General features: G+C 43.8%; 1 long non-coding RNA gene, 1 other non-coding gene and 1 pseudogene across 4 annotated transcripts in view; all 3 read right to left on the bottom strand.

Annotated features, from left to right (window-relative positions):
- Nucleotides 1-14,623, bottom strand: part of LOC115299277 — a 29,041-nt gene that overhangs the window by 8,722 nt on the left and 5,696 nt on the right. For 2 of the 3 annotated variants that reach the window (XR_003912086.1, XR_003912087.1), the window contains exons 1-3: nt 13,162-13,818; nt 1,116-1,180; nt 38-135 (exon numbers count right to left, since the gene is read on the bottom strand). This is a non-coding gene — a long non-coding RNA (uncharacterized LOC115299277). Of the gene's footprint in view, nt 1-37; nt 136-1,115; nt 1,181-13,161; nt 13,819-14,623 lie in introns of those variants that run through there. The other variant, XR_003912088.1, reaches the window with a different exon arrangement.
- On the bottom strand, nt 3,669-3,773 carry LOC115300499. Its single transcript, XR_003912672.1, has one exon. It is a non-coding gene; the product is annotated as a U6 spliceosomal RNA (small nuclear RNA).
- Nucleotides 8,234-9,067, bottom strand: LOC115299276 (annotated as a pseudogene).

Raw genomic sequence — 14,623 nt, 5'->3', positions numbered from 1 at the left:
CCTACATGGAACAAAGAGCATCTTGTTTACTACTTACCACAAAATAGCAGTCTCTTCAAGCTCATTGCTCCTCCCCCGCAGTGCAACTCTGCGCGCCCAGCATCCATCGGGCCCCTCCATGTTGTCTCTGTGGAGCTTAGGAGGCAAAAGAACCAATGCACAGGTGATGCTTAGATGACTTGTGCCATGAATAAGGTGTTTTGTCTCTGACATTGGAGTCTCTTGTCCTCGGGCAGCATCCATGAAACGATAACTGACAAATTTTTTTACTTTGCAAGTAGGGTAACCTTAAATTGCACACCTGATGGTAGGTATTATTTCCCTTTAATAGAGGAGGAAACTGAGGCTCAGTGATATAGTAACTTGTCTAGGATCATGTATCTGGTAAATCTAGGGGCCAGGATTTCCAAGCCAGGTCTGACTCCAAAGCTAGCTGCGGTACAAGGTACCACACCACCGAAACTGTCCTTTAAGATGCCTTGATGACTCAGCAAATCAACAGTTTAGTTTTTACCCTTTTTACCTTAGCTTTCCTACTGGAGTGCTCTTGTAACCTAGCTTTCATACCCCATATTCTTCTAGCGATCCCGGTGCCTCTTGTGGCTCTTTCTAGTGTGTACACATAGGAATCCCTTCTGTGAATGTACACATTTCCCCAAATTCCAATAACAATTAATCAAGAAACAAAAGTGCAAAAAAAGTATCATAATTTTCCTGTGAGTTAAAGCTTAACAATAAACAGAGCGAAGGTAACTGGTTGGAAGAAGCCATTAAAAGCAAGAGCAGGAAATGCTGACATGCAGAGTTGAAAGTGACTGTCAACACATCTGTGAAAGGGACAGGAGCAACTAAAATAAAAGATATCACAACAGGGGCACCTGGGTGGCTCAGTCCCTTAAGCATCTGACTCTTGATTCTGGCTCAGGTCATGATCTCACTGTTTCTTGAGTTCAAGCCCCAAGTCCCCAAGTCAGGCTCTGTGCGGTGACAGGGTGGGGCCTGCTTGGGATTCTTTCTGTCTCTCTGCCCTTCCCTCACGAAGGCTGGCTCTCTCCTCTCGCTCTCAAAATAAAAACAAAATAAAACAATTCCACAACAGGATCAGGTAATGTTACCTGTAGCTGTGGTCACATTGGAAGCTGTGTTCCTGGTCCTGTCTGCTGCTAATCAGGAGTCATTCCTGCAAATAAAATACTATATTCACAGTATACTTTGCACAAATCTATAAATGGTGTTCAAGAGATAAGTTTTGGAAGCAAAATAAGTTGGTCTCGTAAATTACTGTGGAAGTTACAAACTAGTGGATTTTTGTGGTAAAATATACATAAAATTTACCATTTTAACTATTTTTAAATACACAATTCAGTGGCATTAAGTACATTCACAATGTTTTATGACCTGCCACTGTTTCCAGAGCTGCTTCATCATCCCAAACTGACACTATGTACCCGTTAAATAATAAACAAATACATGAATGTTGTATTTGCAATTTTGGTAGTTATGACCAGATTGCTTTCCAAGGAGGCTAATGAATTTACAGTCCCATCAGAAATATGTGAAAGTGCCTCTACCACCTGTGAAAACACAGTGCATCATTCATTGCTTCATTCAACAGATATTTGGGGCCACTACCACAGGCCCTGTGAGGTCTTTGCCCTCATGGAGATTCAAGGCTAAAGAAAAAAGATAAACAGTGTCAGGAAGTGATCAGTGCAGGATGAGGTGATGGAAGTGATGAGGGGGACTATTTTGGGACAGGAGTGATGGCAAACTTTTTTCCTTTAAGTTATTGCTACACCCATCATGGGGCTCGAACCCACAACCTGGAGGACAAGAGTTGCATGCTCCACTGACTGAACTAGCTAGGTGCCCCAGCAAACTTATTTTTTTAATTAATTAATTTGGAGAGAGAAAGGGGGAGAGAAAATCTCAAGCAATCTCCCCCTGATCAGTGCAGAGCCTGATTTGGGGCTTGAACTCAAAAAAACTGTGAGATCATGACCTGAGCTGAAATCAAGAGTCAGACACCTGGAACACCTTGGTGGCTCAGTTGGTTAAGCATCCGACCAGGTCATGATCTGGTTTGTGAGTTCAAGTCCCCCAAGTCCAGCTCTGCTCTGACAGCTGGGAGCCTGGAGCCTGCTTTGGATTCTGTGTCTCCCTCTCTCTGCCCCTCTCCTGCTCGAACTCTGTCTCTCTCAAAAGTAAATAAACACTTAAAAAGTTTTTTTTAATATAAAAAAGAAAAAAAGAGTCAGATGCTTAATTGACTGAGCCACCCAGGCACCCCCCCAGGCGAACTTTCTGATCCTTGCTCATCTGATAGGGGAAAAATACTATCATGCAATTTTAATTTGTGTTCCTCTGAATGACTTTTTATTGTCTTAAAACAATTTTTTAATGTTTATTTACTTTTGAGAGAGTGACAGAGCAGGAGTAGGGGAGGAGCAGCAGGAGAGGGAGACACAGAATCTGAAGGAGGCTCCAGGCTTTGAGCTGTCCACACAGGGCCCACCCAATGTGGGGCTCGAACCCGTGAACTGTGGGGTTATGACCTGAACTGAAGTTGGCCATTTAACCGACTGAGCCAACCAGGCACCCCCTATGAGTGACTTTTTAGAAGTAGGCTCCAAACCCAGTGTGGAGCCCAATGCAGGGCTTGAACTCACGACCCTCAGATCATGACCTGAGCCAAGATCAAGAGTCAGACACTTAACTAACTTAGCCACCTAGGTGCCTCTGATTAATTTTTCAAATGCTTTAAGAGATCATTGTATTTTCTTTTATGTGAATTGTCATGTATATGATTTTTCTGTTGCTAGTCTTTGTCTCCTGCATTTGTAGGGTTTTTTTTAATGTTTTTTATTTATTTTTGAGAGACAGAGAGAGACAGGGGAGGGTCAGAGAGAGAGGGAGATAGAGAATCTGAAGCAGGCTCCAGGCTCTGAGCTGTTAGCACGGAGCCTGACATGAGGCTCAAACTCATGACTGAGAGATCATGACCTGAGCTGAAATCCGACGCTTAACCAACTGAGCCACCCAGGCGCCCTGCATTTGTAGTTCTTAAAGAAGGAAATTAGTCCTTTGGGATATAACTTGCAAATATTTTTCTCAATTTGTCATTGTATATTGACTTTTAAAAATTATTTTATTTTTAAATGTTTACTTATTTTGAAAGACAGAGAGTGAGTGGGGGAGGAGCAGAGACAGAGAGAATCCCAAGCAGGCTCTGTGGTCAGTGTGCAGAGCTGGATGCGGAGCTGGAACTTAAGAAACTTTAAGATCATGACCTGAATCGAAATCAAGAGTTGAACGCGTAACCGACTGAGCCACCCAAGTTTCCCTTTTTAAATTATTTAAAATTAAAAAAAAAGTTATTTATTTCTTTGGCGGGGGGGCAGAGAGACCAGGAGACAGAGTTCCATGCAGACTCAGCCCTCAGCGCAGAGCTCCACTCGGGGCTCAACCCCACGAACCACGAGATTACGACCTGGGCTGAGATCAAGAGTTGGATGCCTAACTGCCTGAGCTACCCAGGCGCCCCTATTTTAAATATTTTTCTAGTGAAATATCTCAGTTTTCATTATTCAGTGCCACATGTTGTGCATTGACTCATAGCGTTTCCTCCAAGTTCATCTGGAAAGGGTGGCAGTTTGCTGGGGAACCACACAAAAGAAGGAAACTTCACGAATTTGCCTGTCATCCTTGCGCAGGGGCCATGCTAATCTTCTCTGTTTCATTCCAATTTTAGTACATGTTCAGCTGAAGTGAACACTGTTTGCCTATTTTTAACCTAAAATGAAAAATACTTTTGTGGCGCCTGGCTGGCCCATTGGAAGAGCATGTGACTCTAGATCTCTGGGTGGTGAGTTTGAGCCTCATGCTGGGTGTAGAGACTACTGAAAATAAATAAATAAATAAAACAAAATAAAATGAAAAATACTTTGAATTTTAGCCCTTGATTCTATTATAATTTCTAGGATTTTACTTTAATATTGCAAACAAAACATTTGTTAATTGTGCTGTAGTTCATTTTGGGGTCCTGTGACTCAAGAAAAAAGCATGTAGAGAAACAATGTGGAATAAAAAGAAACATGATATAAGTTGCAAAATCTATAGTTTTCTTAGAGAGATACAGTGTGAGCAGGGGAGGGTCAGAGAGAGAGGGAGGACACAGAATCCAAAGCAGGCTCCAGGCTCTGAGCTAGCTGTCAGCACAGAGCCCGATGCAGGGCTCGAACCCATGAACCGTGAGATCATGACCTGAGCCGAAGTTGGAGGCTTAACCAACTGAGCCACCCAGGGGCCCCTGAATATTTATTTTTGAGAGACTGAGCATGAGCAAGGGGATAAAAGAGAGAGGGAGACACAGAATCGGAGGCAGGCTCCAGGCTCTGAGCGCTCAGCACAGAGCCCAAAATGGGGTTTGAACCCACATATCATGAGATCATGACCCGAGCCGAAGTCAGCCACTTCACCGACTGAGCCATCCAGGCGCTCCTATTTTCTTTTTCCCCAATACTGGGCCCTCTGTTCTGCTGGGATTTCTTCCCCCACTTCCTTTCGCCTGTTCTGTACTGCAGAGCAAAAGATTAACAGATGATAGCGATACACTGCCTGTGAGGAAGGAACTTGCCATATTTCTTACAACAGACATCATTGGACTATTTGCCAAAGCACATGTGACTCGATGGGGAGCTTATGTACTTATTCTCGCAGGAAACAGCCATCTTCGGAACTAGAGTTTTCTTGGCCTTTGGAAGCGATGATGACTTCAATTGGCAGCAATGGAGCGAAGGAATCACTGATCTATCAGTAAATGGACATTTTGTCACTTGGTGGCAAACAGGAGACAGAAGTGATGCTGAATGAAATAATAGCAGTCCTCTTGGAGGTGATACAGTTACTCACCTTTCACTTTTATTCTATACATTATTTTCACAGGGACTTGCTAAAGGATTTAAAAGGTTTTTATCTTTTGGAGGAAAAAAAAATAACCAAAATCTCCGTACTATAGGCACATGATAAGGACCTTACGACATTTTCACGTAAGTCATTAGGCTCCCATTCAGATCACAGCACAGGCCACTCCCCACACCGAGGAAGGAACTGATGAAATGGGAAGAATTTATTAAATAAGAGAAAATAAAATGTCCTTCTAGAAACCTTTACATTTATGATCAATTGATTTTCTTTCTTTCTTTCTTTCTTTTTTAGGTAGGTTCCACGCCCAACATGGAGCTTGAATTCATGACCCGGAGATCAAGAGTTGCATGTCCTACTGACTGGGCCGGCCAGGTGCTCCTATAAGCAACTGATTTTCAACAAAAATACCAAGAGAATTCAAAAAGTGAAATAGTCTTTTCAACAAAAGGTGCTGAAACAACTGGATGTCCACATACGAAAGGATGAAGTTGGATCCCTACCCTCAACCAGACATAAAACTTAACTCAGAGGACAGCCTGGCTGGCTCGGCTGGTAGGGCATGTGAATACTGATCTCAGGGTCATGGGTTCAAGCCCCACACTGGGGGTAGAGATTACTTTAAAAAAAAAAAAAAACTTCTTAAAAAATTAACTCATTGTGGACCGTAGATCTAATTGTAAGAACTAAAACTCTTAGAAGAGGGTGGGGCGGTGCCTGGTTGGCTCAGTCGGTTGAGTGACTCTTGGTTTTGACTTAGGTCATGGTCTCATGGTTCGTGGAATGGAGCCCCGCATCAAGCTCTGCACTGACAGCGGTGTGCCTGCTTAGGCTTCTCTCCCTCCCCTCCTCTAAACAAACAAACAAGCAAACAAAATAAAAACTCTTAAGAAAAAAACATAGGTGTCAATCTTTGTGATCTTGGGCCAGGTGGTTCCCTTTCCCTTTCCCTTTTCCTTTTAAGTTTATTTATTTATTTTGAGAGAGAAGGAGCATGAGAGGGATAGGGACAGAGGGAGAGGGAGAGAAAGAATCCCACGCAAGCTCTGTACTGTCAGCGCAGACCTGATGCAGGGCTTGAACTTGCCAACTGCGAAATCATGACCAGAGCTGAAATCAAGAGTCGGATGCTTATGAGCTACCCAGGTGCCTCTGATCTGGCAATGGTTTCTTAGATCTGACACCAAAAGCCCAAATGGCAAAACATAGATATACTGGTTTCATCAAGATTAAAACTTGTGCTTCAAAAGACACCTTGGAGAGAATTAAAAGATAGTCCATTGAATGGGAGAAAATATTCCCAAATAAAAAGGGATTTGAATCCATTATATATTTTTAAAATTCTTACACTGATACCAATGCTAGACAAAAACATTATAAGAAAAGAAAATTATATGGGGGGCCTGAGTGGCTCAGTTGGTTGAGCATCCAAGTTCTGTTCAGGTCATGGTCTTACAATTTGTGAGTTCAAGTCCTGTGTCGGGCTCTGTGCGGACAGCTCAGAACCTGGAGCTTGCTTCAGATTCTGCGTCTCCCTCTCTCTGTCCCTCTTCTGCTCACTCTCTGTCTGTCTCTGTCTCTGAAATAAACATTAAAAAAATTAAAAAAAAATTATAGACCAATATCCCTTATGAATCTCAAAAAATACTAGCAAACCAAAGCGGCATTATTAAAAGGGTTATACACTATGACCAAGTGGGATATATTCCTGGAATGCAAGAATGCTTCATCAGGTGAAAATGAATCGATGTAATATGCCACAATAATAAGATAAGGAGAAAAATTATTTTGGGACACCTGGGTGGCTCAGTCGGTTAAGTATCCGATTCAAGATGTCGGCTCAGGTCATTATCTCAGTTTGTGGGTTCAAGTCCTAAGTGGGGCTCTGTGCTGACAGCGTGGGGCCTGCTTGGGACTTTTCTCTCTCCCTTACTTTCTGCCCCTTCCCCCCACTCACTCTCTCTCTCAAAATAAATAAACATTAAAAAATGATCATCTTGATGTAGAAAAAGAATTTAACAATATTTAACATCCTTTCATGACAGAAAACACTCAACGGAAGAAAACTTCCTCAACACAATAAAGGCCATAGATGAAAAGCCCATACCTAAGATCACACTCAGTGGTGAAAGACTGCAAACCTTCCCCACCGAATAAGGAACAAGACAAGGATGCCCACCTTTGCCACTTCTTTTCAACACTGTGTCATAAATTCTAGCCAGAGAAATAAGGCAATAAAAGGATATAGTAGGTGTCCAAACTGGAAAGGAAGAAGTGAAATGATCTCTTTTCACAGATGATGGGATCTTACATCTAAAAACCCTAAAGATTCCACACACACAAAAAACGTTAGAGCTAAGAAATAAATTTAGCAAAGTGGCAAGATGCAAAGTCAACACACAAAAGTCAGTTGCATTTCTATATATGAACAATGAACAATCCAGAAAGGTAAATAGGAAAACAATTCCATTTATATTAGCATGAAAAAGAATAAAACACTTAGGTGTAATTCAAGTAAGGAGGCCAAGGGCTTGTACGTTGAAAAGTACGAAATACTGCTGAAAGAAATTGAAGACCTAAATAAATAAAACGGCACCCGTACTCACGGATTGGAAGACCTACTGCTGTTAAGCTGGCAGCAATACCCAAAGAGATCTACAGATTCAGTGTAATCAAATCAAAATCCCAAAGGTGATGAAGTTTTGAAAGAGAGGTGGTAGTTGCAAAACATTGTGAATGCACTAAATGCCACTTAATTGTACACTTTAAAAATGGCTAATCAGAGGGGCCTGGGTGGCTCGGTTGGTTAAACATCCAACTCTGGCTCAGGTCATGATCTCAGGGCTCATTGGTTCGAATCCCAAGTCGGGTTCCATGCTGACAGCTCAGAGCCTGGAGCCTGTTTCAGATTCTGTGTCTCCCTCTCTCTCTGCCCCTCTCATGCTCTGTCTCTCTCAATAATAAAAACATTAAAAAAATTTTTTTAAACATCATATAACTGGAATCCTACAGTGTGTATTCTTTTGTCTAAGGCTTCTTTCATTCAGTAAAATGTCTTTAAGTATTGCTTCTCTTTTAGATCTTTTTTTTTAAATTTATTTTTGATAGAGAGAGACAGTGTGAGCAGGGGAGGGTCAGAGAAAGAGGGAGACACAGAATCCAAATTGGGCTCCAGGCTCTGAGCCGTCAGCACAGAGCCTGACTTAGGGCTGAACTCACCATCCATGAGATCATGACCTGAGCTGAAGCTGGACGCTTAACCAACAGAGCCTTCCAGGCGCCCCTAGATCTTCAATTCTTTTTTTTTTTTTTAATATTGTTTCAAACTTTATTCCCAGGCTTCTTCAGCTTAATTAGCTGCAAAGAATGAATTGTGTATAAGCAAAAACTGAAAAGAGCTGCAGTGTCCAAGGGGCTCGGGCTTAAAAATATTAGAGATCTAGATTTTATCAGGTCCATGAACAAAATTTTTAAAAAAGCAGTCATAATATAAAATAGCAGCTCCCAGTAACTTCTTCAAATTTTATCTTCTTCAGAAGTTGACTCAATTCAGTTTGCTTCATTCTCGGAAGCTTCATCGAAATTCTCCACAAGATCTGGAACTTCATCATCATCATCCTCTCCTGGAGCAGGTGGTGCCTTTCCATCCACAGGCTGCTTGGGCAGAGCTTCCGCCAGCCTTCTGGAACTAGTCAGACCGTCCGCACCAAGCTGGTTTAAGACGCTGGGTAGCATTTCTGTCAGCTGCTTTGTCTCCGCGTGGCCTGTGATGGTGAAGGTGTTCGCCGCCAGGGATGCCTGAACTTCAGGGTTGTTAAAGTGGATCACTGTTCCTTGGTTTGTGAACATATTCACTTCTTCAATACTAGAGATACTGTTTACCCCTAACTTCTTTAAGGAGAACTGAAGTTTTTTATCATCTGCTGTAGCTGTTCTATGAACCACCTTCTTCTTTCGGCGAGCAGTTCCTTTCCCACCAATGCGCACTTGTGCTTGCAGTTTGCCGAGTTTCTCCTGGTTCATGATAGTTTCTTTCATCTGAGGCTCCTGTCTAGATCTTCGATTCTTAAATTCAGAGCTAGGAGAGTGCTTGCATACCCAATATAGTACTTGACAAAGCTCAGAAACAGCTATTCAGTAATGTTACCTAAACTAGTTTCCCAGTGCTCTTGTAAGAAATTACCAAACGAGGGGCACCTGGGTGGCTCAGTCGGTTAAGTATCCAGCTTCTGGCTTCAGCTCAGGTCATGATCTCACTGTTCGTGGGTTCGAGTCCTGCGTCAGGCTCTGTGCTGACAGCTAGCTCAGAGCCTGGAGCCTGCTTTGGATTCGGTGTCCCCCTCTCTCTGACCCTCCCCTGCTCCCGCTGACTCTCTCTGTCTCTCAAAAATAAATTAAAGAAAAAAAAGAAAATAAACTACCAAACTAAGTGGTCTAAAATAACTCAAATTTATTATCTCACAATTCTGTAGGTCAGAAGTCTGAAAACAGGGTTTAGAGGACTAAAGTCAAGATGTTAGCAAGGTCGCGTTCTCCAATCTCTAGAGAATCCATTCCTTGCCTTTTCCGGCCTCTGGAGGTTTGCTTCCCTTTCCAGCAGTGCGTCACTCCCATCTCTGTTTCTGCTGTCACAACTTCTTTGACTCTGATCTTCCTGACTCCTCCCTCCCTTTTTGTTTACATAAATTAAGTCATTTATTGTAGGCTAGCAATGTTTCAGATTAAAAAAAATACCCTTCAGTCCTCTGATGGCCGACTTTGCGGTGACAACAGAAGTGGTCTTGGAGGTCCAGGCACCACCAGCTTCTATTTTCATGGAGGAACCACAATGCCAGATCCCCACAGCTCATGTCTGCATCTCTGTTTTGCCACAGAAGGAGCAAATGTGGCTTGGAGTGCTGGCTTATTTCCATTTCCTTCATTTTCCTGAGGGAGGCAAATGGGTCCTGTGTTTACCAACGGATCTGACCTTCTCCGTGCATTTTAGCCACGTCACTGCAAACTAGGTCTGATCCTGCCTCCCTTTTATAAGGATCACCGTGTTGACATTAGGGCCGCTGGGATAATCCATGATAGTCTTCTCAAACTCCTTAGCTTAATCACATCTGCAAAGTCCTGTTTGCCAACGTAACATATTCACAGGCTTCAGGGGTTAAAACATGGACATTCTGGGGTCCATTATTCTGTCTGCCATGTCACCTGAATAAATGAAAGACCTTAAAACCATGCTTCTCAAACTGGGTAGCCTGAAGATACAAAATAAATACAGTATAGGGGTGCCTGGGTGGCTCAGTCGGTTAAGCCTCGAACTTCGGCTCAGGTCAGAGCTCACGTTTGTGGGTTCGAGCCCCGAGTCAGGCTCTGTGCTGACAGCTAGCTCAGAGCCTGGAGCCTGCTTCTGGTTCTGTGTCTCCTTCTCTCTCTGACCCTCCCCCTCTCATGCTCTGTCTCTCTCTGTATCAAAAATAAATAAAACATTTAAAAAATTTAAAAAATAAAAAAATACAGTATGTATTCTGGATATGCTTCATACAAATTTGGGAGAAAAGTTTAGTTATTTAAGTTAATAAATGGCTTAAAACACTAGTCTTCCCTCTGACTCAGCAATTCTGCTTCTATGATTTAGTCAACAGACATGCTCATGTATGTGCCTAAAGAAGTGTATCTAAGGGGTTGGGGGGCTGGTGGCTCAGTTGATTGAGCATTCGGCTCTTAATTTCAGCTCAGGTCATGATCTCATGGTTCCTGAGTTCCAACCCTGAGTCAGAATCTTCACTGACAATGAAGAGCCTACTTGGGATTCACTCTCTCTGCCCATAACCTACCTCCAACCGCACTTGCTCGCTTTCCCTCTCTGTCTCAAAATAAATAAATGTGAAAAAAAAAGTATATCTAAGGATGTGACTGCAGTATTTTATGGTAGTAAGACTGGAAACAAACTAATTGACCATTAACAGAAAATGAACTAGATGGGGGTGCTTGGGGGGCTCAGTCAGTTGAGCGTCCGACCTAGGCTCAGGTCATCATCTCATGGTTTGTGGGTTTGAGATCTGCATTGGGCTCTGTGCAGACAGCTCAGAGCCTGGAAGCAGCTTGGGATTCTGTGTCTCTTTCTCTCTCTGCCCCTCCCCTGTTGCACTCTGTCTCTGTCACTCCAAAATAAATAAATGTTAAACAAAATTTTAATAAAAAATTTAAAAAAGATAATGAACTGGATAAACTGTTCTGTCCAGTGGAACATTATGTACGCAGCCATTTAAAAAAGCAGATCTATATGTACTGAAATTTATCTGCAAGATAAATCAAGAGAGAAAAGAAAGCAAAGTGAACAGTGTGTTTATTATGCTCCTTATGAAAACAAAAAGCATTATGTACATAAATTATCTCAGGAAGGACACAAGAAACTGGTAACAGAGGCTGCCTCTAGGAAGGGGAAGGGAACAAGAGGAAGGAGACTATTTTTTTAAATTGAAGCAGAACACAAATATGTAAGTGTGTGTACAGGTCAATTTTCACAAGCTGAACACGTCTGTATAACCAGCACTTAGAGCAAGAAACAGAATATTGGGGCGCCTGGGTTGCTCATTCAGTTGAGCCTCCAACTCTTGAATGTGACTCAGGTCATGATCCGAGGGTTGTGGGATTGAGCTCCCTGTCGGACTCTGTGCTGGCACGGAGCCTGCATGGAATTCTTTCTCTCTCTCCCTCTGCCCTCTCACCCTCTCGAAGCATTCCCTCTGTCTCTCTAAAAAGAGAGACAGAGACAGGCAGAGCATGAGTGCGGGAGGGGCAGAGAAAGAGAGAGAATCCAAAGCAGGCTCCAGACTCTGAGCCGTCGGCACAGAGCCTGACGTGGGGCTCCAACTCAAGCTGTGAGATCGTGACCTGAGCTGAAGTTGGATGCTTAACCGACTGAGCCACCCAAGCACCCCACTATATTTATTTACTTAAATGTTTATTTATTTTTGAGAGTGTGAGAGAGAAAGCACATAAACAGGGGAAGGGCAGAGAGAGAGGGAGATAGAGGATCCCCCACAGGCTTCATACTATCAGCAGAGCCTGACATGGGGCTTGAACAGATGAACCATGAGATCATGACCTGATCCGAAATCAAGAACAGACACTTAATTGACTGAGCCACCCAAGCGCCCCTATTTATTTATTTTTAAGTAATCTCTACACCCAATATGGGGCTCAAACTTACAACCCTGAGATCAAGGCTCTACTGACTGAGCCAGCCAGCCGCTCCGTTATCAGCATTTTAGAAACAAAAAGCTTGGATTCATATTACCTGGTTTTATACTTTATATAAATGGAATCACATATCACATATTATTTTGTGTCTGGCTTCTTTGGCTCAACAGTATGCAAGATTCATCCATATTATGGATTTCTAGATCATTCATTCTCATTTCTGAATAGTATTCCATGAATAGTATTCCAATGGTTTATTTATTCTTTCTTTGACTGTTGTGGATAGTTTCTGGCTCTTGGCTACTGCAACTCATGCTGCTGTGAACATCTGAGTGCATGTCTTCCAGTAAACATATGTATGCACTTCTGGGTATGTGAGTAGGAGTGGAATTGCTGGGTCACAGATAGGCATGCAAATATTTCGCTTTAGTAGCTACGGCCAGCTTTCCAAAGTAGTTGTACCCATTTATACTCCACTTGTAGTATAAGAACGTTCAACATTTTCTTTTTTTTTTTCCCCAACATTTTCAAGCCTTACTTTTGACTATGCACTCTTTGGAATTTGACCATATTATGAAATAGAATGCATATGCACATGAGTTGGAAAGCTAGACTAGGTCTTCAAAGTGGTTTCACCGAACAGACAGACAGCTTGTTATATCCCTAGAACTTTTCTTCTCTGCTCCCATGGATACTACTTGGTTGGTAAGCTTGAAAAACAGATTAAATGGTGATTTGATTCATTTCCCAGTTTTATTACTCATTTATGACCTGTAATTCGAACACAAAATTTCTGATTGAGACAGGGTACAGTAAGCGCTTAGCTAAGTAAGCACTTAGTCGAACTTGGGAGCCAGATTGACGTTGAATCTGCTTTCTGTCCTTCAGCTGCTGCGTCTGTGAAAGGCAAGACATCTGCGACCTCGGGGCACCAGCCAAATCAAATTCCCGCAGCCCTGCCCAGAGTACCCAGAGGACATTGGGGCAGACCATCCCTCACTTCCATCTATCATCTCCAGTCTTCAGCCTTCGGCTTTTACTCACCTCCAAGCCCGGGACATCTGCACCTGCTTGTAACAAGTCTCGTGTAAGCAGAGGGAGTAGCCTCCAACGTCAACACCACTCTTTTAGGTCCTGTCCTGAAAAAGCCAGATCTTCTCCGTCAGCCTTTCAAATAGGCCGCTCCGGAGCGACCAATCATAGTCTCCCTTCTTCCCCTACGCCGGCATTGTCCAATCAACGCACGTCATCTACGGCTTCAGACCCGGCAGGCCCAACTTCTCTTCTGGTTTTGCCCTTGGTATCTAAGGGCAGACCGGGAAAGCAAGGGAGGTTGAAGCCGGAGAGGCGCCATGTTGGTTAAGGGCAGGGCCGTGGTCTTTAAGGACCCTTTCAGAAGAGAGCTAGGAAAGCTCTAGCGTTTCCACGGATTCCAGAAGTCTCTCTTGGCGTAGCACTTAAGGGGTTTCCTAGGGCGCCGCTCGGGGAGGCCGGGCGAGAAAACAGCCCAGGAGTCGTGAGCTTCGCGGACGTGGCCGTGTACTTCTCCTCGGAGGAGTGGAGGTGTCTGCGGCCGGCGCAGAGGGCCCTGTGCCGGGCGGTGATGCGGGAGACGTACGGACTCCTGGGCGCGCTCGGTGAAGCCCTGCGGTCCAGCTAGGACCCAGTAATCCGTGGAAAGGGGGGACTCAGGTCCCCAGATGCGAGTGGAGGGCACTGTGGGGCACTGAGGAAGCAGCCTCATCCTTCCTTCTAAGGTTCTTAGCGGAACCCAATGTTTCCCCTCCGCAGGATTTTCAGCCCCCAAATTCGCTTTTACTTCTTGGGTGAAAGAGGTGGAGGCGTTTAGTCCGGTGGTCCAGGATCCAGAGGGTGAGACCCCAGCAGCTGTCATCAGTGACAGGGGACAGGTAACAGGTACTTCACTTCAAACCCGGTACTGGCACCCTTTAGACGCCTCTCCCATAACTCGAAGCCACAGCACACACTGCCCCCTCCAAAGCCCCATCGTGTCTCCCTTCTTTTTTTATTTTTATTTTTTGTTTACTTATTTTTTTGAGAGAAAAAGACAGCACGAGCAGGGGAGGGTCAGAGAGAGAGGTGGCAGAGGCCCGCATTAGGGCTTTCAGAGCCAATCCTTGTTTTGGGAGGCCGGGATCCTCTGGTTCATTTCCGGTACTTTACAGATATACTTCAAGAATGTGAGTGATGGAGCTCACAGGAGACCATTAGAGTGTTCTTTGGAAGGGAAAAGGCAGATTGTATGCATTTGGGGGATAAGGAATGGAAAGTAGGCATTCGAGGAGAACAGCTGAGTTCAGGGGGCAAGCTGGTTCCTTGGAAGGAGACAAGAAACAAAGGCCACTTGAGGGCTGAACCCACTTTCTGAGTCTCCTGCTCCCAAGTCCCACGTGGAGTTTCTTCGCTGTCATTTATCTAACTAGCTTTTCTTCCTGGCTTGTTCTCTTAGAGCTCGACCCACAACCACAGTATCACAACTTGAGCC

Source organism: Suricata suricatta, chromosome 8 (genome assembly GCF_006229205.1).
Source record: "Suricata suricatta isolate VVHF042 chromosome 8, meerkat_22Aug2017_6uvM2_HiC, whole genome shotgun sequence".
Classification (NCBI taxonomy): Eukaryota; Metazoa; Chordata; class Mammalia; order Carnivora; family Herpestidae; genus Suricata; species Suricata suricatta.
The sequence above is the reverse complement of the archived record's forward strand: the minus strand, read 5'-3'. Positions and strand labels throughout refer to the sequence as shown.